The sequence below is a fragment of the Sesamum indicum genome, unplaced genomic scaffold, assembly GCF_000512975.1.
Source record: "Sesamum indicum cultivar Zhongzhi No. 13 unplaced genomic scaffold, S_indicum_v1.0 scaffold00119, whole genome shotgun sequence".
Classification (NCBI taxonomy): domain Eukaryota; kingdom Viridiplantae; phylum Streptophyta; class Magnoliopsida; order Lamiales; family Pedaliaceae; genus Sesamum; species Sesamum indicum.
The window spans coordinates 42,161-68,995 of NW_011628048.1; the positions used below are offsets into that span (position 1 = coordinate 42,161).

General features: G+C 35.3%; 1 long non-coding RNA gene across 1 annotated transcript; it reads right to left on the reverse strand.

Annotated features, from left to right (window-relative positions):
- Positions 1-17,413: 17,413 nt before the first annotated feature.
- On the reverse strand, positions 17,414-23,835 carry LOC110013309. Its single transcript, XR_002288484.1, has 3 exons — positions 23,532-23,835; positions 21,200-21,283; positions 17,414-18,068 (listed from the first exon to the last, which is right to left on the reverse strand). It is a non-coding gene; the product is annotated as an uncharacterized LOC110013309 (long non-coding RNA).
- Positions 23,836-26,835: the final 3,000 nt, after the last annotated feature.

Below are 26,835 nucleotides of genomic sequence, written 5' to 3' on the forward strand. Positions count from 1 at the left end.
TTCTCCGTTTCCGGCGGTTTTCAATAGCCAATCTAATGGCTCTTAAGATACCGCCTAACGAACTGGATCCCTGGATGTTTTAGCCTATAAATGCGGAGGTTTGATTTACCCCCTTCTCTCGGCCGAAAAGAAATCTGTTTTCTTCCTATATTCTTTGTGATATTCTCTGTGAGAGTCTGTTTTGTGGTGAGTGGTAGTGTTCGATCTGTGTGATCGGTTTCTGTTTGGGTGCGGTGAGTAGTGGAGCAACCGTGGTGTTTGCCTTGGGTGTTGCGTGCGGTATTTGTGACCATGTTCCTTTGAAATTGGATCTGGCTCTATCTCCTGAGCCATTTTCAAACAGTATTGTTTCTTTGTTCCTTTTCTTTGTTTTTCTGTAATATTCATTTCTGTAAATATTCTTTATATTCGGCCTGTAATATTAAGGACTTTCGTACTCCATCCCTGTGTAATAGTTGATAGGATATTATTGAAAAGATATACCACTGGAGGGTTATTCCCTACAGTGGTATCAGCGCCAGTATCTCTGACCCGTGGTGATCCTTGGTGGCGGTAACGTTCGATAAACCCGTCCTCTGGTTCTTATTTCTCATTTCCTTTACTTATCGTTTATATTACTGTTATACACAGCTTATCCTCCATTATCTCTGTTTACCACGACAAAAAGCCCCCTAATATCCCTCTTGGCCAAACCCTTGAGGTCGTCGGGTATCTAGACGGGACTTAGGCTGGTGAGCCCCGGTTTGTGTTATATCTGTTGATTACTGTTGAAGTTTGTTGTTGATTCCTTTTATTTCTGCTATCATCTACTACTTTTGTGTATTTGTTAACTGCATTTCCGTAATCTCTGTGAAAGTCCTTCGATTTTTTAATTCTTGTATATTTGTTGCTTACTGTCACTGTATTTTTCCTTGTATACTCCTTTGAAACCTGAACGGATTATCTGTTGCCTTCTGAAGTTGTTACTGTTTTCTGAATATTGCATTAAAACCTGTTGCTTTGAAACCTTCTGCTTTGCTTCTAAAACCCAAACAGTCTTCTTTAAAAAATTGTTTTTTCAAAATGGCTGGTTACAGCCTTCAACCTTTTGACGGAAAGACCGATTTTTCTATTTGGCAACAAAAAATGAAAGGCATTCTCATTCAACAAAAGGTTTTCAAAGCTATAGATGGTAGGTATGTTGAAAATATTTCTGAAGAAAAGAAACAACAAAATGATGAATTTGCCTACTCCTCTATTATATTAAATCTGTCTGATACTATCTTACGGAAAGTAGGTAAACTAGATTCTTCAAAAGCTTTATGGGACAAATTAGAAGAATTATACACTGTTTTTGTTAGAAAAATTTTTCAGATATAAACTTGACCTTTCTAAGAAGATTGATGAGAACTTAGATGATTTCACTAAACTAATTCAAGATATTAAACTCACTGGTGATAAATATATTGATGAATATTCCCCTATTGTACTCCTGAATGCCATACCTGAATCCTACACTGATATAAAGGCTGCCATTAAATATGGAAGAGATAGTGTTAATCTAGAGACGGTAGTTAATGGATTAAAAAGTAAAGAATTAGATCTTAAGGTTAACAAACCTAGTCAGAACCAACATGAGATAAATGTTGTTAGGGGTAGGACTAAGTTTAGGAATTTTAATTCTAGATATAATAGTAGAAGTAGAAGTAGAAATAACCACAGTAGGACTAAGTCTAAACCAAGAGAAAACAATTTTAGAAATGATAAAATAAAAGATAGACGATGCTATAATTGTGGAATAAAAGACCACTATATAAAAGATTGCAGAAAGCCTAGACGTGAAAACAGAGATAGAAATTACGATGATAAAGAGAAAATCAATAATGTGTCTATTGAATCAAACGGGGAAGTTTTCGTCGTATATGAAGTAAACTCTGTGAATTCCTTTGACATGAATGAATGGTTGATTGATTCTGGCTGCACATTTCATATGAGTCCATTTAAAGACATTTTTTCTAATTTGAGATATGAGCATGTTGGCTTTGTGTCCATGGCTAATGAGAAAAAATGTGAAATAAAAGGTCTTGGTGACATTTCATTATGTTTTGAGGAAGGTTACAAAATGATTTTGAAAAATGTCAGGTATGTCCCTGACTTAAGTCATAACCTCACATCATGTGCTGCATTAGAAGAAGAAGAATTAGAAGGAAGGTGGGGAAAGGGTATAATGAAAGTTATGAAAGGGTCATTAGTCGTTTTTAAAGCTGAACGAAAACGAAATTTGTACATTTGCACTGCTACATATGGAAATATTGTTGCATCTGCCTTTGAAAACAATAAAACTACTCTTTGGCATAAAAGGCTTGGACACATTAGCATGAAATGACTTGATTTTTTAAGAAAAGACGGAATTCTGAATGATAACATTGGAAAATTAGAATTTTGTGATGAATATGTTATGGGTAAGCATCATAGAGTTCACTTTCCTGCATCCCCATCCCCAAATCCATCTATGTCTACTTGCATCCTAGATTATGTTCATGCTGATGTCTTTAGGTCCATCTAATGTGCCCACTCATGGTGGTAAGCGATATTTTTTGTCAATAATTGATAACTATTCTCGTAAAGTGTTTGTTTTTTTGATGAAACATAAATTTGAAGTTTTCGATAAGTTTGAAAAATGGAAAACCCTTGTTGAAAATCAAACTAGTAAAAAGCTGAAATCCCTTAGGACTGATAATGGTTTAGAGTTTTGTAATCAACAGTTTTCTGAAATGTGTGATAAGTTTGGTATAAAAAGGCATAAGTCTAATCCTTATACTCCTCAACAAAATGGGGTAGCTGAAAGCATGCATCGTACCTTACTTAAAAAAGTTAGATGCCTATTGATTAGTTCTGGTTTGCCTAAATCGTTTAGGGGAGAAGCTGTCTTAACTGCTGCACATCTCATAAACTTGTCTCCTTCTGTGCCTTTATCTGGTAAAACTCCTGATTTTATGTGGAATGGAAAATTGCCTGATTTATCTAGTTTACGTGTGTTTGGATGTTCTGCTTTTGTTCATCAAAATAGTGATAAACTTGAACCTAGATCCCTTAAGTGTATTTTTATTGGTTATCCTGAAGGAGTAAAAGGCTATAGATTATGGGTTAGGAGTCAACCAGGTTTTAAAGTCCTAATCAGTAGAGATGTTACTTTTAACGAAAGTGAGATGCCATGTTTAGAAAAGAATCAACCCATAGAACAAGAAACCACTTTTAGTAAAGTAGACTTAGAGGATAACCAAGAAGGGGAGGGATTAGATAATAACCAAGAACAAAATGCAGAAAATCTTGAAAACATAAGAGATACAAACCCGTTAACCAACCCCCTAGATAACTACCAACTTGCTAGAGATAGGGATAGAAGACACACCAGGATACCTTCAAAACTTAGGGATTTTCACACAAGTCTAAATACCGAACTAGGAGAACCATCTAGTGTTGAAGAGGCTTTAAAATCTGACAAATGGCTTAGTGCTATGAAAGAAGAAATGAAATCACTAAAAGACAACAAAACTTGGATCCTAGTTCCTAAACCAGAAGATGCTTCTGTTGTCGATTGTAAATGGTTGTTCAAAATAAAACAAGAAAACCCCATAATATACAAAGCAAGACTAGTTGCTAAGGGCTTCACACAAAAAGAAGGCATAGACTACAATGAGATTTTTTCGCCAGTTGTTAAATACACTACTGTCCGGATTATACTTGCTCTCACTGCCTATTATGACTGGGAATTAAGACAAATGGACGTTAAAACTGCGTTTTTGCATGGTGACTTAGATGAAAATATTTACATGAATCAACCCTTCGGTTTTTCTAATGCATCAAAACCTGATGAAAAAAATCTCTATATGATTTGAAATAGTCACCTCGTCAGTGGAATAAAAAATTTGATGAATTTATGCTGTCTTTAAATTTTTCTAGAAGCAACTATGATCATTGTCATTACTTCAAATATGTTAATAATACTCCTATTTTTCTGGTACTAAATGTTGATGACATGTTAATTGCTAGTCCTAGTTTACGACTTATTCATCTTCTTCAAAAGGATCTATGCAAAACCTTTGACATGAAAGACCTTGGTAATGCTAAACAGATTCTTGGCATGAGTATTATTAGGGACAGAAAAACATCCTCTATTTTTTTGAACCAGAAAACTTATCTTTTGACTGTTCTTAAAAAGTTTCTCATGGAAAAAGCTAAACCCACTGCTGTTCCCTTGGCTGCCCATTTTCAGCTTAGTAAAAATCAATGCCCCCAATCTGAAAGTGAAATATAAAAAATGAATAAGATCCCCTACTCTAATGTGATTGGTTTTATTATGTTCTTTATGGTGTGTACTAGACCTGATGTTGCCTATGCCATTAGCTGTTTGAGTAGATACATGTCAAATCCAGGTCCCCCTCATTGGGAAGCTTTAAAATGGTTACTTAGATATTTGCGTGGATCTGAAAATGTTGGTATTAAATTCTCTAAACATTCTGCTCATGCACATCTTATTGGTTATGTAGATTCTAATTATGCAAATGATAGGGACAGTCGTAAATCCACCACTTCCTACATGTTTACATTCTGCAATTCATGCATTAGTTAGAAATCCCAACTTCAACATATTGTTGCTTTATCTACAACCTAAGCTGAATACATTGCTACTACAGAGGCTTTTAAAGAAGCGTTATAGCTTAGTGGGCTTCTTAATGAAATTGGTTTCTTAAAAGAAAAACCTGTGATTTTCTCTGACAGTCAATCTGTTAATCAACTTTGTAAAAACCCTGTTTTTCATGATAGGACTAAACATATAAATGTTAGGTATCATTTCATTCGTGAAATTGTGGGAAAAAATGAGATAAAATTAGAAAAGATCAGTTCGGATGAAAATCCTGCAGACATGGGCACTAAGTGCTTGCCTATAGAGAAATTCAGTAAGTGTTTAAAAATAGTCCTGTTAAAACCTGACTAACCTTTCTGTGTCATTAGTGTTTCTCAACTGCAGGTACATCCATGGAGTATTTCATGGTAATGATGAGAAAACCAGATCCATAAACCCTTGACCTACCTTATTGGGTATTTGGTCCAAGGTGGAGTATGTTAGATAAAATTACCAAAATCCGAGGCCCACTCATACCACGCCCACTACCACTTGGAGGCCCGAAACCGGTACTCGACCGGCTCCACCTAGCCTGACCCGGTTTGACTATATATATATACTCTCTCCTCTTTCAAACCCTAATCAGCCCTCTCTCTCTCCTCACGCGGTTTTCGCCGTTCTCTCCCTCTTCCCCTCTCAAACCGACAATGGCCGTTTTGTCTCTCTCTCTTCTCCGTTTTCCAGCGGTTTTCAAGAGCCAATCTAATGGCTCTTAATAAACCGCCTAACGAACTAGATCCCCGAATGTTTTAGCCTATAAATGCAGAGGTTTGATTTACCCCCTTCTCTTGGCCGAAAAGAAATCTGTTTTCTTCCTATATTCTTTGTGATATTCTCTGTGAGAGTCTACTTTGTGGTGAGTGGTAGTGTTCGATCTGTGTGATCGGTTTCTGTTTGGGTGCCGTGAGTAGTGGAGCAACCGTGGTGTTTGCCTTGGGTGTTGGGTGCGGTATTTGTGATCGTGTCCCTTTGAAATTGGATCTGGCTCTATCTCCTGAGCCATTTTCAAACATTATTGTTTCTTTGTTCCTTTTCTTTGTTTTTCTGTAATATTCATTTCTGTAAATATTCTTTATATTCGGCCAGTAATATTGAGGAGTTTCGTACTCCATCCCTGTGTAATAGTTGATAGGATATTATTGAAAAGATATACCACTGGAGGGTTATTCCCTACAGTGGTATCAGCGCCAGCATCTCTGACCCATGGTGATCCTTGGTGGTGGTAACGTTCGATAAACCCCTCCTCTGGTTCTTATTTCTCATTTCCTTTACTTATCGTTTATATTACTGTTATACACTGCTTATCCTCCATTATCTCTGTTTACCACGACAAAAAGCCCCCTAATATCCCTCTTGGCCGGACCCTTGAGGTCGTCGAGTATCTAGACGGGACTTAGGCTGGTGAGCCCCAGTTTGTGTTATATCGCTTGCTTACTGTTGAAGTTTGTTGTTGATTCATTCTATTTCTGCTATCATCTTATACTTTTGTGTATTTGTTAACTGCATTTCTGTAATCTCTGTGAAAGTCCTTCGGTTTTTTAATTCCTGTATATTTGTTGCTTACTGTCACTGTATTTTTCCTTGTATACTCCTTTGAAACCTGAACGGATTATCTGTTGCCTTCTGAAGTTGTTACTGTTTTCTGAATATTGCATTAAAACCTGTTGCTTTGAAACCTTCTGCTTTGCTTCTAAAACCCGAACAGTCTTCTTTAAAAAATTGTTTTTTCAAAATGGCTGGTTACAACCTTCAACCTTTTGACGGAAAGACCGATTTTTCTATTTGGCAACAAAAAATGAAAGGCATTCTCATTCAACAAAAGGTTTTCAAAGCTATAGATGGTAGGTATGTTGAAAATATTTCTGAAGAAAAGAAACAACAAAATGATGAATTTGCCTACTCCTCTATTATATTAAATCTGTCTGATACTGTCTTACGGAAAGTAGGTAAACTAGATTTTTCAAAAGCTTTATGGGACAAATTAGAAGAATTATACACTGAAATCTCTTTGCCTAATAAACTGTTTTTGTTAGAAAAATTTTTCAGATATAAACTTGACCTTTCTAAGAACATTGATGAGAACTTAGATGATTTCACTAAACTAATTCAAGATATTAAACTCACTGGTGATAAATATATTGATAAATATTCCCCTATTGTACTCCTGAATGCCATACCTGAATCCTACACTGATATAAAGGCTGCCATTAAATATGGAAGAGATAGTGTTAATCTAGAAACGGTAGTTAATGGATTAAAAAGTAAAGAATTAGATCTTAAGGTTAACAAACCTAGTCAGAACCAACATGAGATAAATGTTGTTAGGGGTAGGACTAAGTTTAGGAATTTTAATTCTAGATATAATAGTAGAAGTAGAAGTAGAAATAACCACAGTAGGAGTAAGTCTAGACCAAGAGAAAACAGTTTTAAAATGATAAAATAAAAGATAGACGATGCTATAATTGTGGAATAGAAGGCCACTATATAAAAGATTGCAGAAAGCCTAGACGTGAAAACAGAGATAGAAATTACGATGACAAAGAGAAAATCAATAATGTGTCTGTTGAATCAAACGGGGAAGTTTTCGTCGTATATGAAGTAAGCTCTGTGAATTCCTTTGACATGAATGAATGGTTGATTGATTCTGGCTGCACATTTCATATGAGTCCATTTAAAGACATTTTTTCTAATTTGAGATATGAGCATGTTGGCTTTGTGTCCATGGCTAATAAGAAAAAATGTGAAATAAAAGGTCTTGGTGACATTTCATTATGTTTTGAGGAAGGTTACAAAATGATTTTGAAAATGTCAGGTATATCCCTGACTTAAGTCATAACCTCATATCATGTGCTGTATTTGAAGAAGAAGGATTAGAGGGAAGGTGGGGAAAGGGTATAATGAAAGTTATGAAAGGGTCATTAGTTGTTTTTAAAGCTGAACGAAAACGAAATTTGTACATTTGCACTGCTACATATGGAAATATTGCTGCATCTGCCTTTGAAAACAATAAAACCACTCTTTGGCATAAAAGGCTTGGACACATTAGCATGAAAGGACTTGATTTTTTAAGAAAAGACGGAATTCTGAATGATAACATTGGAAAATTAGAATTTTGCGATGAATATGTTATGGGTAAGCATCATAGAGTTCACTTTCCTGCATCCCCATCCCCAAATTCATCTATGTCTACTTGCATCCAAGATTATGTTCATGCTGATGTCTTTAGGTCCATCTAATGTGCCCACTCATGGTGGTAAGCGATATTTTTTGTCAATAATTGATAACTATTCTCGTAAAGTGTTTGTTTTTTTGATAAAACATAAATCTGAAGTTTTCGATAAGTTTGAAAAATGAAAAACCCTTGTTGAAAATCAAACTAGTAAAAAGCTGAAATCCCTTAGGACTGATAATGGTTTAGAGTTTTGTAATCAACAGTTTTCTGAAATGTGTGATAAGTTTGGTATAAAAAGGCATAAGTCTAATCCTTATACTCCTCAACAAAATGGGGTAGCTGAACGCATGCATCGTACCTTACTTGAAAAAGTTAGATACCTATTGATTAGTTCTGGTTTGCCTAAATCGTTTTGGGGAGAAGCTGTCTTAACTGCTGCACATCTCCTAAACTTGTCTCCTTCTGTGCCTTTATCTGGTAAAACTCCTGATTTTATGTGGAATGGAAAATTGCCTGATTTATCTAGTATACGTGTGCTTGGATGTTCTGCTTTTGTTCATCAAAATAGTGATAAACTTGAACCTAGATCCCTTAAGTGTATTTTTATTGGTTATCCTGAAGGAGCAAAAGACTATAGATTATGGGTTAGGAGTCAACCAGGTTTTAAAGTCCTAATCAGTAGAGATGTTACTTTTAACAAAAGTGAGATGCCATGTTTAGAAAAGACCCAACCCATAGAACAAGAAACCTCTTTTAACAAAGTAGACTTAGAGGATAACCAAGAAGGGGAAGGATTAGATAATAACCAAGAACAAAATGCAGAAAATCACGAAAACATAGGAGATACAAACCTGTTAACCAACCCCCTAGATAACTACCAACTTGCTAGAGATACAGATAGAAGACAAACCAGGATACCTTCAAAACTTAGGGATTTTCACACAAGTCTAAATACCGAACTAGGAGAACCATCTAGTGTTGAAGAGGCTTTAAAATCTGAAAAATGGCTTAGTGCTATGAAAGAAGAAATGAAATCACTAAAAGACAACAAAACTTGGATCCTAGTTCCTAAACCAGAAGATGCTTTTGTTGTCGATTGTAAATGGTTGTTCAAAATAAAACAAGAAAACCCCATAAAATACAAAGCAAGACTAGTTGCTAAGGGCTTCACACAAAAAGAAGGCATAGACTACAATGAGATTTTTTCGCCAGTTGTTAAATACACTACTGTCCGGATTATACTTGCTCCCACTGCCTATTATGACTCGGAATTAAATAAAATTGATGTTAAAACTGCGTTTTTGCATGGTGACTTGGATGAAAATATTTACATGAATCAACCCTTCGATTTTTCTGATGCATCAAAACCTGATCACGTGTGTTTGTTGAAAAAATCTCTATATGGTTTGAAACAGTCACCTCGTCAGTGGAATAAAAAATTTGATGAATTTATGCTGTCTTTAAATTTTTCTAGAAGCAACTATGATCATTGTCTTTACTTCAAATATGTTGATAATACTCCTATTTTTCTGGTACTATATGTTGATGACATGTTAATTGTTAGTCCTAGTTTACAACTTATTCATCTTCTTCAAAAGGATCTATGCAAAACCTTTGACATGAAAGACCTTGGTAATGCTAAACAGATTCTTGGCATGAGTATTATTAGGGACAGAAAAACATCCTAAACCAGAAAACTTATCTTTTGACTCTTCTAAAAAAGTTTCTCATGGAAAAAGCTAAACCCACTGCTGTTCCCTTGGCTGCCCATTTTCAACTTAGTAAAAATCAATGCCCCCAATCTGAAAGTGAAATGCAAAAAATGAATAAGATCCACTACTCTAATGTGATTGGTTTTATTATGTTCCTTATGGTGTGTACTAGACCTGATGTTGCCTATGCCATTAGCTGTTTGAGTAGATACATGTCAAATCCAGGTCCCCCTCATTGGGAAGCTTTAAAATGGTTACTTAGATATTTGCGTGGATCTGAAAATGTTGGTATTAAATTCTCTAAACATTCTGCTCATGCACATCTTATTGGTTATGTAGATTCTAATTATGCAAATGATAGGGACAGTCGTAAATCCACCACTTCCTACATGTTTACATTCTGCAATTCATGCATTAGTTAGAAATCCCAACTTCAACATATTGTTGTTTTATCTACAACTTAAGGTGAATACATTGCTACTACAGAGGCTTTTAAAGAAGCGTTATGGCTTAGTGGGCTTCTTAATGAAATTGGTTTCTTAAAAGAAAAACCTGTGATTTTCTCTGATAGTCAATCTGCTATTCAACTTTGTAAAAACCCTGTTTTTCATGATAGGACTAAACATATAAATGTTAGGTATCATTTCATTCGTGACATTGTGGGAAAAAATGAGATAAAATTAGAAAAGATCAGTTCGGATGAAAATCCTGCAGACATGGGCACTAAGTGCTTGCCTATAGAGAAATTCAGTAAGTGTTTAAAAATACTCCTGTTAAAACCTGACTAACCTTTCAGTGTCATTAGTGTTTCTCAACTGCAGGTACATCCATGGAGTATTTCATGGCAATGATGAGAAAACCAGATCCATAAACCCCTACCCTACCTTATTGGGTATTTGGTCCAAGGTGGGGTATGTTAGATAAAATGGCCCAAATCCGAGGCCCACTCACACCAAGCCCACTACCACTTGGAGGCCCCTACCCGGTACCCGGCCGGCTCCACCTAGCCTGACCCGGTTTGACTATATATATATACTCTCTCCTCTTTCAAACCCTAATCAGCCCTCTCTCTCTCCTCACGCGGTTTCCGCCGTTCTCTCCCTCTTCCCCTCACAAACCGACAATGGTCGTTTTGTCTCTCTCTCTTCTCCGTTTCCGGCGGTTTTCAAGAGCCAATCTAATGGCTCTTAAGAAACCGCCTAACGAACTAGATCCCCGGATGTTTTAGTCTATAAATGTGGAGGTTTGATTTACCCCCTTCTCTCGGCCGAAAAGAAATCTGTTTTCTTCCTATATTCTTTGTGATATTCTCTGTGAGAGTCTGCTTTGTGGTGAGTGGTAGTGTTCGATCTGTGTGATCGGTTTCTGTTTGGGTGCCGTGAGTAGTGGAGCAACCGTGGTGTTTGCCTTGGGTGTTGGGTGCGGTATTTGTGACCGTGTCCCTTTGAAATTGGATCTGGCTCTATCTCCTGAGCCATTTTCAAATAGTATTGTTTCATTGTTCCTTTTCTTTGTTTTTCTTTAATATTCATTTCTGTAAATATTCTTTATATTCGGCCTGTAATATTGAGGAGTTTCGTACTCCATCCTTATGTAATAGTTGATAGGATATTATTGAAAAGATATATCACTGGAGGGCTACACAACCATGTAAGAAACCCTACCATTTACAAAATGGTTGCTGTGGCACAATAGTATGCAACAGAAATAATTAGCAAACAACATAATTTCTGCTTTGGAAACGGAATTCTACTACATATTTTGATGAACCATAATTAGATTCTCGTGATTCTGCTACTGCAGAATTGAAGTTCTGCAACAACACAATTCAATTGTGTAGCTAAATCCAATTAAACATCACTAATGCACAACGGAAATATAAGGGCCCGTTTGGTTGTGTTTTCATTTTCATTTTCAGTTTCCAACAATTGGAAATGTGTAGAAATGCTTTGTTGGTTTTTGTGCGAAAATTGAGAATATGTTTGGATTAGTTGTTTTCAAATCTAGGTATATAAGTGTGAGAATGTTGAATATAGGTATATGTATTTTTGATGTGACAGATGACTAAATTGATTGAACATGTAAAATTATAAAATAATCAAAGTGAGTCTTGCCATTCGAAATAATTTTAATTGATTTGAAACAAGAAAAGATATGTTGACAAGATAAGACAAGTATGACAAACCCATGTGACCTATAATTTCAAAAAATTGAGAATTAAAATAGGAATGCATTTTCAATGAAAATGGCTTGACCAAACAAAATCCCAACTACCCAAATAGTGAAAAGTGGAAAAAATCTCATTGAAAACACAACCAAACGGGCCCTTAGATTTCAAAGGTCGCAACAGATTTTGATTTCAAATTCTACAATTCTTCTAATTCTCGAGCAACAGAATGTAGACCTAATGCAATTTAATAGAAAAATTCATTTACACATCGCACAAGCACAAGAGGACGTTAAGTGCTTCACGGTTCTTACTTGAGCAACACTTTTCCACTTGTTCCTTTTCCGTAGGATTCTTAACCTTTAGCTCTCAATCTCTCCCTATGCCACAAGTGCATTCATTGTGTCCCCATTTGTGAATAACTTCTGCATTCCACATGAAAAGAAAGTTCAAGAGTTTGTGTACAAACAAGAAACAAAAGCAACTCTACACAAATAGAAGGAACATGATTTAATCAACTTTGTGATCATCAATTCCTTGTTTAGCTTAAATAGGCCAAAAAACAATCCATATAAATAGGAAAAAGAAGCTGAGTTCAATCAACACACTTTGCACGATCAGACTCATTTCGCAGCATAATGAGCAAATTATGCCGCTGAATCAACTTATTCTGCAACAAAAATTTTCAAAAACAGCTGCATGAAAATAAGCCAAATCCAGCTGAAAAACTTTTCGGCAGAGTTCTTGAAACAAAAAAGAAAGAAAGGCCGGAAAACATAATTTCAACAACGAATGAGTCTGGGGAGCTGTTCGACCGAACGCGTGTCTCGTGCTCGGTAACGCTCTAACCAACTCGTCTACTAATTGAAGTGCTTGAACCTTTTTTATTCTAGAGAAAGCACTTCCTTATCATCAAAGAAAGGTAGGAAAAGAGAAAAGCACGAATCAAGTTTCCTCTTATAGATTGATTAGTTATTCTTGCTTCAAAAGGTGCTCAAAATTTTGAATTTCAACATTTTTTGTTCTTATTGTCATATTCTATTTCATTTATTAGTAAATTTGAAGGTCCTTTTATATTTTACCATAATACCATAGCTAGGACATAACGGACATTACTTTTCCACTAAATCATACAATAGACCTTCATAAGACAAAGAACGCAATCCAGTTCACAACTAGAAAACTGTAAACATGAAACAGAAAACTAATCTACCAATGCCAATTTCTGCTGTTCCATTTATTAGATTTCGTAATTGTTACTTATGAAACAAGTTGTATAATGGCCTAATTATTTATCACTAGCCCAACAATTGAGAACTTATTTCAAGAAGAAAGTGGTAACGAAAGCTGAGGGCAGTGCATCAGAAGTTGGTTTGGTATTTTAGAAAAATTAAACTACAAGGAGAGACAACAACAGAAAAAGTTCTATGGAGCATGTTACCCAATGCATACAAGTATGCCATAAGACATCAAAGATCAAATGTACCAAATACCTGCCCTTTCTTGGTGGTAAGTTGCAAGACTATTGTTGTTGGCTTTATTTTTCACAGTTGGCAAACCATTGAAGCTAAATAGCAATAACAGGAGCTATGAGATCTATTAGCGATATGGAAGGAAACAAGTTCACATGATTCAAAAAAGATGCGGAACGAGTCACGTATGTCTTATCAAGGATATGTATGGATATATCATTGACCTCTTCTTCTCAAAATTGTAATTTAATAATCTCTACAAATGCAATCGAATTAAGCAACTCAAATGAGGGAGATACTCCACTGCGAAAGTTTATTCCAGCAATGGACATAGCTCGACATTTCCCAGCACCACTTATTATCCAAACTCAATGGGGATCGCTTTTCTTTCTTTTTTTTTTTGCGAATACTGCTCTCTTATTATTTTTTTTCTTTTTGTTGGATTTTTTTTCTTTTTCTTTTAGCTTTTTTTCGGATTTTTTTTCTTGGCGTTCGAATTCTCTAAAACCTGTCTCCCATTGCATCTTTAGGAAACCATTCTTGTAATCTGAAAAAAAAAAAAAAGTAGAAGAGAAGACATCCATGTAAGAAACCCTACCATTTACAAAATGATTGCTGCGGCACAACAGTATGCAGCAGACATAATTAGCAAACAGTAGAATTTCTCCTGTGGAAACGGAATTCTGCTGCATATTTTGATGCACCATAACTAGAACTCTCGTGATTCTGCTGCTGCAAAATTGAACTTCTGCTGCAACACAATTCAATTGTGTAGGAGAATCCAATTAAACATCCTTAATGCACAATGGAAATATAAGATTTGAAAGGTTCCAACAGAATTTGATTTTGTATTATGCAATTTTCCTCTAATTCTGCTGACTCGATGCAATTTAACAGAAACAATCCATTTAAAAAACTTTGAGATCATCAACGGCTTGTTTAGCTTCCATAGGCAAAAAACTATCCATATAAATAGGAAATTAAATCACGTGAACAAAGTGGAAGCTTCTTTCATCATTGCCACCTGCAGATAGTTGTTATCTAAGAATTTTCATGGATCTTGTTATGAGATCTCGTGCCCAAAGCCTTTCGACCTAGCCTTGTCATTCACCTCCAAGGCTACAACCGGCTCGGTCGTGCTAAGCACCCCGTCCATCCAATGCATGTGATTTTTCGATCGAAACCACTTTTCAAGACCGACTTGTTAATGTCATTCCACATTCAACTTTTAAGACGGGAAATCTATTTGAAATCCTTTTTGAGCTACCTTACTTGCCATCAAGTCCAAACATGCTTATACTTTGAGAAATTATCCATTGTTCACATAAATCTGGAAAGTAGAATCACTTAGCCTTTCTGACTCAACTCATAAGTGTGTCAGGAACACCGTTTTAATCCTTATTCATGTATTAGAGACCGCTCTTGACAACTGTCTACTTCCTTATTGGTGTATTCCCAATATATCGTGTCATTCCCATAGCATCAGGTCCAACATAGCGAACCAACACTTTTGTGTTGCCTACAACAAAGACGTAGGGGATGTCCAAGACATTTGAGCTTTCTCATTAGTTCAACGGAGCTGCGTTTTGAATGGTTTAAGCTTTCTCATCAGTCAACCATGATTGAGTCTCGAACAACTCAAGGTTTCTCATCAATCTCCCACGACTGATTGTTGAACAACTCATCCGTAATATATATAAAGGAATCTAATTCCTCTTATAGAGAATTTCGTGAATAATTTTATTTGTGTCCTGTTTCCCAAATGTCTTAACCTAATTCCAAATGATAGACATTCATACAGTAAACACATTGGAACTCAACCTAACTCCCACTAACCTTAGACTCATTTTATCAAATCATATGCAGTATGATCTTTAACAAATCGAACATTCCAGTTATGTGAAGTTGCAAACTCAGTTTGAAATTCACAATGAATCCTTAGGCTCCAAGCTATTGATTCTGGATGATGTGCCACATTATCCCTCCTTATTTACTATTTGATTATAATCCATTTACTCAGACAACCAAGGACTAGAATATGGTCAGTTAGAGATGGTATTCGAATACGAATGATGCTTTTGAGAAGTTGTATGAAAACCTACTCAGACTGTTTCCTTGACGTGTATAGCAACATCCTACTAACTCAAGTACATTGTAGGACGAGAGTTTGTCATACAATAAGGGCCACTTGTTTTAGTGAAACACTAATCAAAGAAACTGCAGCTTAGTTTGATTCCTTCCTTATCAGAGAGCGGTCAAACATGGTCATTTCAGGAAGAAATTCACTAATTGAAAATCACATTCTCATTTTCGATATTCAAAAGCCTCCAGCTAAATACACACCCTCTCGATCCAATTGAAAGGTAGTTAGTTTGGTTCACCACTCCATGTCTAATTCTTTGAACCTCATCAAAAGGATTTAGACCTGCGAACCCCACACTAATCTTGTGTAATTTATATTACCTACAGACATCACACTAGATCCAATCCAATATGTAACTGGTAATCCATGTTGTCCAACAAAAGCGCTTTTATGTTCTTTCTCCTTCTCAGAAAAAAGGTTTTGCCTATTTCAAGTAGTCTTTGAATCCATCACTCTCTCTCATCCTCAACTTGAAGAGATTAACCTACCAGGACTGTAAACCTCATTCTTGATTATCATTTCATCTTTTATTCAAAGTATCCATAATCTAATTATGAGAGAATATAAAGTTTATGGTTCATCTAGTAGACATGAATTCCATTCAATGTTAAATAAAAACTTTATTGATCAAAATTATTTAATCACAATTGTCTAAGATTAAATGAAAATAATATTTTGATCATGCTAGGTTACATAAACATTATCCTAACATGATCACCACTAATCTTAACTAAGCCCCTAGTCTTTACAGTAATAGCCCCGCTATCGCTAAGCCTTAGGTCTTTCTTGTTTCTACTTTTTTACTCCTCATCACCACATGCAAACCATTCATAGATTATGAATTATTGGTATCCAATACAAAGACTAGAATGGTGATTATACTCAATTAAAAATTTAATCTTCATCAGAGTGGAGCTTAGGACACTCCCTCTTCTAATGGCCCTTCTCTCGGCAATAGTTGCAAATATCATTTGAAATTTTTGACTGATAAACACTATTTCATTTCCCTTTTGCCCCGCCTGGCAGTGTAACAAGAGCATTCGGTCAAACTTACATTGTTGAATAACATGGGTTAATCGGGCCATCAAAATTCAGATCAGACCCTTAGATATGATCAAACTTACATAAAAATACATTTGATAAAGTTTTAGACTTATTGGATATATGGATGTTGAGATATAGTAATCAAAACATAAGAGTAATCATTCAAGGCGTTATACCGTTAAATCAGGCCATGTGATTTTAAATCATATTGTCAGATATAACCTAACGGACACAATCTTATATATATTTAAATTTCGTATGAATCGAGCCCGGATTATAAGATATGATAATTATTGATTAAACTTTTTAATCTCATTATATATATAATAAAATAATAATTGGAATTGTTCAACCATCATCATCATCATCATCATTATTATTATATTATTGTTGTTGTTTTTATTAATATTAATATTGTTATTTTTATTATTATTATTATTATTATTATTATTATAATTTTTAGATTAATTCATAGAAATTACTAATTTGACATAAATTTATAAATAATTAAAAATCATAAGTGAATTACTTGTCAATTTAAAAACTGCATAACGCAATACAAATATATATTAAAATATAACATAAATTTTATATATGCCATATTAAATAATAATTGTAATTACAAAAAATATTATAATTTACTTAGTTGTTGATTAAATTTATTTTTGTATAAAGATTAAATGTATAAATAAAAGTACCATAATTTATTATTATCCAAAATAAAATATAAGATATTGATTAATAATTATAATATATATGGTCAATTTTGAATATAAAATTGATCAAATATTAAATATAAAATAAAATATATATTTAAAAATAAAAATATATATAAAAAATAATAATAAGAAGAAGAGCTCGCGAGCTCATGAACAGACACAAGTCAGCTCGAGCTCGAGCTCGATCTCGCTGGACTCAAGCTCAAAATCGCTTCGCGAGCCGACTCAACTCATCTACCACCCCTATTATGAAGTTTGTCTAACAGATGTGAAGCATCATTCTTCATCAAATAAAAATAATTTTTATTGATCATAAACTCAAAACCAACATTGTCCAAAAATCAAATGGAAATGATATTCTTGATCATGCTAGGTACATAATAGCAATCTTTCAACTATATCCTAACTTGATCACTAATAGCTAAGTGGACTATCCCTACAGCTTCACCAACAACACCTTTCCATCGCCACGTTCAGGACCACCTTGTCTTTACTTAATTATCTGCTTCTTTCCAGCACCTGCAAATTATTGCAGATGTGAACTCCATAGCCAGTATCCGATACCCAAGAAGCAAAGTTAGTTATCATGTTAACCTCAATAAAAATTGTACTTGCACTGGTGAGGAGCTTGGGGCACTCCCTTTTCCAATGGCCCTTTTCTCGATAATGCATACAGACATCATTTGGCCTTATTAACTTGGAGCTCACCTTCCCTTTATCTTTTCCCATCCCCATAGGGGCAACAGGAGCTCAAAGCGCTTGCAGCGGCTTTTGCCTTATCATTTTTTCTCTTCCAATGTTTGGCCCCTTTGCCTTTCGCTTTAGAGATCGAAGCCTCCCCGACCAACACCGACGCTGCAGACTTTTCCGTCATTATCTTGTATTGGACCAACATGTTAATCAACACGTGCATGGTCTGCTCAAGTCCATTCATGTTGTACTTTACGACAAATGGGTCGTAAAATATATATTTCTGCAATTAAAAATTGAAATAAAACCATGCATTTATAGAAAATTCAATTTTCAAAATCTGCATAGATATCCATAATTTGAAAGCAAAATTAGTACATATTTTCTGAACAAATAATCATGCTTCAAAGTCATAAAACATGCTTTCGGAAAGCAAATTAAACACGTTTTTCATACTCAACACATAATAACATGTTAATGCTAAAGCCACAACACCGAGCCGGGCTCTGATACCACTGAAAGAATCAGTATGGCCCGAGACTTCAATGGAAGTGTGAAATAGAAAATTTAAAATCGATGCAAAGGGGTGTTCCTTTTGAAATTCTCGGGCTTTTGGTGTTAGTCAAAAGCATAATAATAAACATATAAACACGCTAGGAAAGTGGCTAGAGGATGAAACAAAAAGCATAGAAGCATAACATGAAACTTTACCTTTTTGTTTATTTAGAAAAGTAGCAAAGTGCGCTATTTTCTTTATTTCTCCTATTCCGTTCATTATAAAATTTAAATTAGAATTTCTCTAAGTTGTCCACACCACATAATAGAAAAGATATGATTCTTTTTCTATTGCTAGATGAACAAAAAAAAGAAGAAAAATAACTCCAAGCAAACACTATTGTTTAGTGCTTTTGGATTATTTTTATATTCTAGCTTGAATTCAATTCAATATAGAAAAAAGGGTGAATAATTTTTGGAGAGAAAATTGAGAACAAATCTATTGCTTAAGAGGAGGTTATGCTGGATATGCGTGTAGTTTTGTATATTACATACAATTGACTTCAAAATTCAATAACTACTAAGTATCCCTCCAAGGCAACCTATACAACCACATGCATATAACCTACAACCGTGATGAAATAACTCCTCCATCATCTTTATCATGGTGAGGACTTTTCAACTCCTTCTTAACTTGCTCCAACTCAATCAAATGGGATTGGAAATCAAATATGCATCAAGCTTGATTTAATCAAATCAAATCAAGCCCAACCAAAGTTCATTGGACAATAATTAAATAAATTATTTTTAGCCCAACTAAGTCCAAAGATTTATTTAATTCAATTAAATAAATCTAAGCCCAAATACTAATTAATTGATCCAATCAATTCATTAAATCAAATCTAATAAATTAATCCAATTAATTTAAAGTGTTAAGCCTAAAAATTGATTAATCCAATTAATTAATTCTTGAGTCATCCATGAAATGAATTATTAAATAAATGATCCAATCATTTATATATTCTCCTTGAATTAATTTAATCCAATTAAATTTATTCGTTTCTTCTCATTCCAAATTAATTCCACCAATTCCATAGTGATGTGTGTGTGACTCTTTAGGTTCACCCTCAGCTAGACATGGGCTTGTGTCCAACACAATGATTAATTAAATCCAATTTAATTAATTTATTTTCAATCAACCATTAATCAGAAATTTCCATCACCACGGTGGCCGTCTAGCAACGGTCCATGACAGTAGAAGCTAGGTGAATGTTGGCGTGACCATTTTAGGCTCCCGAGAACCATACGGGTACGGTTCTTGCATCATGCATCTCCTGATCTAAGTCTAAGGCATGAAATTGGACATCGGTTCCCATCTTGGACTAGACATTATGCTCAATAACTCGAGATGCGTTTGCTCTATTGGTTGACGTAGGAAACCATTCCCTACTCAACCAATCATTGTGGCCACAAACTCTAAGAGCACGAACCATCTCAGAGCGAATAAGAAACTCGACTGTCATATATTGACAGGTGACAGATTCTATCTTGAAATCCACCGTCCTTACTAAATAATTTGATTGAACTGAACAAGACTTGTAATGACCACATCCAAGATACGGTCATCTTTCGTCAAATTCAAGATACGACCATCATAAGCATGCAACTACCATGGTTCTCAAGTCCAAGGACTAATCCCTTACTATCGGAGCCAAGAAGATCTAGTGATACCGACCAAGCCTCCAAGACTTCCATATAACGACTTTTCCCTACTCAGTTCAGTCGGCTTGACAACTTGTCAACCACCCACTAACATTATATAGACGTCCAACGTCTGTCACCGATAAAACACGACACTCATCTAATGAATGCAATTTTAGTGCAAGTCTCAATAGGACTCTCGATGCCCAGTCTCGAGGTCCTCGACTTGAAATATTTCAAACCTAACTATCAAATGTTGGTTTCATGGTCACCATCTAATGTGGAGCCCAACTACATAGGTTGCACAATTTGGTTTGTGGGTTTTGTTGTGATGTTAAGCCTATAAGCATAATCAGTGAGCACAACAAATACAATTGCCAAATATTGTACACTCACTTTATTCATAAATAATGTCACAATTACACCGAAATTGTCATAGCAGATTACATAAAGACCAATTCAATTGACTTTTTGGTCACCTATTCTAACAGTATCTATTACCATTCTTGACCATGAGATCCCCAAGATATTTTTCCTCACTGTTTTCACGTGATTCTGAGGATACAAAAAAAATCACATTACTTGGTGTTAGACCCGACCCATCAATCGGATCATAGCATAAACTATTGCCCCCCTACTACTTGTGAGACAAAGAAATACGTGCATATTTACTTCGTTCACAATAATAGTATAGCTTCATTTCAGTCCAAACGTGTCACGACTCGTGAGATCATGTATGGTGAAATTAGCTTCCTCACTATATTATTGTGGATGGAATGTAGGGAATAACAAACCTTTATTTATTTCTATTTTTACGGTCTAATATTTTAATCTTGGTCCAACCAAGTGAGAGTTATTTATTTATATGATCAAGACATCATCACATATTAGTTTTGCATGCATAATATTCTGAATACTAAAATCATTAATTAAAACACGTTGCACGCAAAAATAAAAGCCTAGTACGCCCTGTTGGATGATCACAAGTCTAAATCTATGAGACCCACTGAGCCCACAGTGGATGATCACAACTTATTAAGAGAAACCCATTCAAATTAATTTTAGTAATTTAATTTTTGGAAATATATAATCTCATCCAAAAATTAAATTCACCAAAATTAAATATTTTAAAAAAATATGCAGAATATTCAGAAAAATAAAAAATTTTAAAAAATAGAAAAAAAATGATACAGATGACTGACCAAGAGCAAGGCTTACCAGTCCCAGCAGCGCGCACGCAGCCCGCAAGCAGCAACTGTCTGCAGTATTTTCAATTTTTTTTCTTAAACTTCTCTTTCTTTTCTGCAATTTATGAAACAAACAAGAAATAATTAAATCCAAAAATTCCAAATTTTAAATTTCTCATGCCCAAAATTATATGCCAAATAAAAACACATAAACCCTAGATTAAGATATGTAATTAAACACATGAGTCATGCTCCCAAAACCAACTAAAAATATGTAAACATGTTAATTCATGCAATACACGTAAGATTCTAGGCTTAGAAATCAAACCAGGCTCCGATGTCCTAAAATCAAAAAATAACAATTAAAGCATGCAATAATTCCCTATCAAGAGTTGTACCCTTGATCTATTCCTAGGGGTTTGGTGTAAAAGATGAAATAAAGACCATGAAAAGCACAAGAAAAACGAGAAGCATAAACAATAAATGGAATTACCCTCATTGTCTATCTTGCTCGATACAAAAGTTGATTCCATTCCATTTTTGGATTTGTCACTGTGACATCTTGATTTGGAGATCCTTCAAAGAATGACACACAACCACTAAGAGATGTGGAGATTTCATGCTAGTAAAACCTCCACAAAAAGTGCAAAGAATGAACAACATTATTTATTAACATTTGATCCTTTGTCTCTCTTTCGATCTCTAAGATGTTGAGAGAGCTTTTAGAGAGCAAAAAGCAGAAAACTTTAGTGTGAAAGTGTTTGCAGCAGCTACTGGTCGGCTATGAGGGTTATGGAGGCTTTATATGTGACCTAGTCACAAGATACCAAGGAGTCTTGACCTAGCAAGACTACAACAACCATCAACTACCCTTAAAGCCACAACACACCGAAGGAGGAGCTTTGGCTCCTTTTTAACCTAGCCAAGGTCTAACCAAGGTTTTGGGCTTGTATTTTAATGGTCCAAGCTTAATTAATTAAAATTAAATGAAGTCTACATTTAATGGATTTCAAATGGAACCTAGTTTAATTTAAAAGTCCAACATTGAAATATCTCTCATATAATATGTAAATCTAATTTATAATCAGATCAAGTTCAAGAAAATTAATTCAATAAATTTTAATGGCTAATTTAAAATTCTAAGTAATTAAATTAATTAAATTATAAGTCATCCATCCAATGGATTGGTCTAAATAAATGATCCAATCATTTATTCTCTCCAAAAATTAATTTAATATAATTGAATTCATCCGACTCTTTTGGTTAATTCCAAATTAATTCCATCCCATTATAGTAGTAGGGTGTGACTCTTCATATTCACTCTCAGCCAGACTTGAACGTGTGTCACCAACACAATTAATTAAATCTAATTTAATTAATTATTTTCAATCATCCCAAAATGGAAAATAGCCAGTTACAAATGGTAGCCGTCTAGCAACGATCCATGACACTAGCGACTAGGTTAATAGCGGTTTGAATATTCAAGTTCTTAATCCATACTAATACAGTCTTACTGTCTCCTGACATTAGTCTGGGGCATGTAATTGGGTGTCAGTTTCCATCCTTGACTAAGCAACTGTGATTCATACTCGAGGCGCGTATACTCTACTGATCCGTTTTAGGAAACCTATCCCTGATCGATCAATCGATTTGGCCAAATACTTTTAGTGTCAAACCATCTCAAAACACATACGAGAACTCATTGTCATATATTTCTAGGAGACAAATCCTCTCTTGGAATCCGTTGTCCTCGCCACATATACCGACTGCACTAGATAAGGCTGATAATGACCATGCCTCATGACACAGTCACCTCTCGCCATATGTTAGATACAATCATCGTATGCATGTGACTGCCATGATTATTCAAGTCCGAGGACTAATCTCGTACTATTAAAATTGGGAGTCATACCGACCAAGCCTTAAGAGGCTTCCATATGACGATTACCTTAAGTCAATTCAATCAATCGATTATGTTGTCAACTAACCCACTAAAACTGCACAGACGACCTAAATCTCCTACCGAAGAAAGATGGCTGCAGTACTTAGTGCAAGTCTCTATAAGACCCTTAATGCCCTGTCTGAGGTCCTCGACATGGAACATTTCAGACCGACCCTCAATAGTTGGTTTCATGGCCACCAAACATATGCGCAACCAAACTCCATGGGTTTAATCTTTTGGTCTTTGGGTATTTCATTGTGACATTGAATTACGTTCAATATCAGCGGTAAGTACAATGAAACACACTGCCAACTTGATGAATTCTTACCATATTCATAGAAAAACAACATCGATTTATTTCAAAATGCATATCCAAAACTTCACACAATCACAACATTACTCTCGGATTTCATGCTTTTACCTATTTGGAGTCCATCAAGATTCCTCTACTCTTGGCTCAGATCTCTAGCCACAAGAGGGGATAGTAACTAGAGAAGCAATCGAGACGCAGATCCTGGCAACCTGCAGAAGCAGACTCGAGTAGCTGGGAACGGAGGCACAACACTCATTAAGATGGTGCAAGTGGCGGGACAAGACATTGGGTGTGGCAGGGAATGCCACAGGTCGTGGGAACGGCGGTGAAGATGGTGGAAGTGGCAACGATGTCTTCACAAGGGAAAGAAAGGGAGATTTTGAAGGGATGAATTCACAATGGAAAAAAATGGAAAGCGTTGCGATTTAGGGATTTTGGCGTGTGATTCAGAAAAACTACTTTTACATGCTTGATGTAATTTAGAATTTTAAATCTAAAAAGAAATATTTAATAATCAAAAAGTTGGAGGTAAAACACGTTTAATTTTGGAGTCAAATGCTTTTGTAACTCCCAACGAATATTTGTAATAAACACTTCAAAATGTCATCATTTCATGCACTTTTTCTTATTATAAGATATGATTCTTTTGTAATAAAATAAAATCATAGCATAAAATAAAACGATATCAGTTTAGTTGGAATTTTTGCTACATGGAAAAATTGTAGTAAAAAGCAGGTTTTGTTACGGGCTTTTTAGGGTAACAAAAAAGTTGGTAGCAAAAAGCATATTTTCTTATAGTGTGATGAGGAGCATAAAAGGATGTTGGACGTCCCCTATGTTTCGTCCATAGATAGCATTCAATAGTCTGCGTAGTTTAGCAGGCCTGACGTTGGTTACGCCTTCAGTTGATGACCAGATATCTAGAGTTTACCCGGGCGACATACTGGAGTGCAGTCAAGACAATATTTAAAGTACCTAAAAAGGCGTAACGATATGTTCCTAGTCTATGGTGGTGGAGAGTTGATACCGAAAGGTTATAGCGATGCTACCTTCCAATCTAATGACGATGATGCCAAATCACAGTTAGGATTTGTATTCAAGCTTAGCGGTGGTGTGGTGGCATGGATGAGTTCCAAGCAAGATACCAAACTGATTCCAGCATGAAAACAGAATGCATAGTAGCTTCAAAAGTAGCTAACAAGGCGGTTTGGATGAAAAACTACATTCAAGAATTAGGTGTACTGCTTAGCATTGCCGAACTAGTAGTTATCTTATGTGATAAACATATTCTTAGATGATACCATCTGCTTAGAGTGATGGTAGGTAGAGGTGACGTATGGATGGACTGATTCAACTTAGTAGAAAATACAACAAATCCGCTGACCAAGCTCGTGTCACCGATCTCTCATGCACAACATCTTGTGAAGATGGGTTTGGTGCAGATGAGTGATTGACTTTAGGTCAAGTGGGAGATTGTTAGAATAAGTGACTAGAAAGCTAATTAGATTGCGCTTTTCTAATCTATTTTTGACAAATTTGATGTAATATAATATATATTATTTGAATAAAAGTAGTATTCAATCTATGAGATGATTCTTTGTTGTGTTTACTAAATTATGTTAATGATTTCTTAATTGCACAACAAAGTCGTAGACCAAAGGGATAAGTCGAATAAGTTGGGTTGCGCATTGGATGGTAACCATGAAACCAACTTCTGTGAATTGGTCTGAGACATTCCAAGTTGATGACCTCGAGACAGGACATCAAGTGTCCTACAGAGACTTGCATTAAGTGTTACAGTCTTGTTTCGTCGATAGGAAACGTACGTTGTGTATGCAATACTTACTGGATTTATTGGCAAGGTCGTATATTGACTGAGCTGACTCACAGAAATTGTCATATGGAAGTCTCTTAAAGCTTTGTAGATATGACTAACATTCTTGGCTTCGATAGTACATTAGTTCTCGGACTCGAGGAACCATGACAATCACATGCACATAATGGTTGTAGCTTGGATTTGGCAAGCAATGTCTATCTCACGACATACAATCATTATAAATCTTATCTAGTGCAGTCAGAATGTGTAGTGAGGACCTAAGTTCGAAGAGACAATCCGTCCCATATCAGTATCATGACAATGGTATCTCCTGTACGTTCTGAGACACGTTTTTCCCTGAGAATCTGTGACCACAAATAGGTTTTCCCTTGACAATGCAATTGGGTAACAAGAGGTCTCAAGTTATTGAGTATAGATGCCAAGTCCAAAATTGGAATCGACGTCCAATTCCATGCGCTAAACTAATACCAGGAGACGGTCATGGAATGACCTTACTCTCTGAGTTGCCTAAATGTTAATCATTATTCACCTAGCCCTAGTACCATGAATTGTTGCTAGATGACCACCCATAGTGACGGGCTATTTCTAATTATGGGGTGATCGAAAATAATTAATTAAATTAGATTTAATTAGTTGTGTTGGGAACATACTCAAGTCTAGTTGAGGTGAACTCAAAAAGTCACACTGTAATCACGGCACTATGATGGAATTAATTTAGAATTTTTTCTGGAAGGTAGAGATTAACTTATCTGCAAAATTAATTTCTTAGAGAGAATAAATAATTGAATAATTTATATAAAAATCTATGGGTTGGATTTTTTCAAAGATTAATTAATTTGATTAACTAGCTTTGGGTTTTAAGCCTCCTAAATTAATTGATTTAATTTAGTTGGGTTTAATTTAATTTCTGAATTGATTTATTAATTAAATGAGAGAACGGACTTGGGTCTTTTCATTTGATTAAAGAACTTAAAGTAATAAACTTAAAATTAAAATGGATTTAATTTAGGTCCACTGGGCATGAGCTTGATTTCATGGAGCCTAGTCCACTTTATACCAAGCTCATGACCTGATTTGACCTGATATAGGTCAAATGACATGTTGGTTGATTATAGGAGAGGCTATGCACGAAATTTGGGACTTGAAAGGCTGAAACTTTAGGTTAGGGTTTGTGAAAAGAGCAGTTGGAAAAGCTACGTCTTTCTAGAAGTTTTTTGGCTAAGTCAAAAACACTATCTCTCACCCACAATACACACATGTTTTTGACCTCTCTTTCTCAAAAATCAGCCATTCTCTCATATCTCTCCATACTTATTCCTTTGGTTCATCTAATCAAAGAAGGAACGAAATAAATCGAAGCCATTAACTCATAACATGTTCTTCATTTTTGCCTTTCCTTTCCTAATCGTGCTAGTTTTTATAGGAAGGACTCCTTAGTGATTATAATGACTGATTTAGAGGATTTCAAGGTTGAAACCTCGTGGACAAATATCGGGTTGTCAACGGAGAAACAGTTGTAGCCTGTTCAAGAAAACGATGAGGGTAAAGTTTACTTTTTTCCTATTAGCCCCTCTT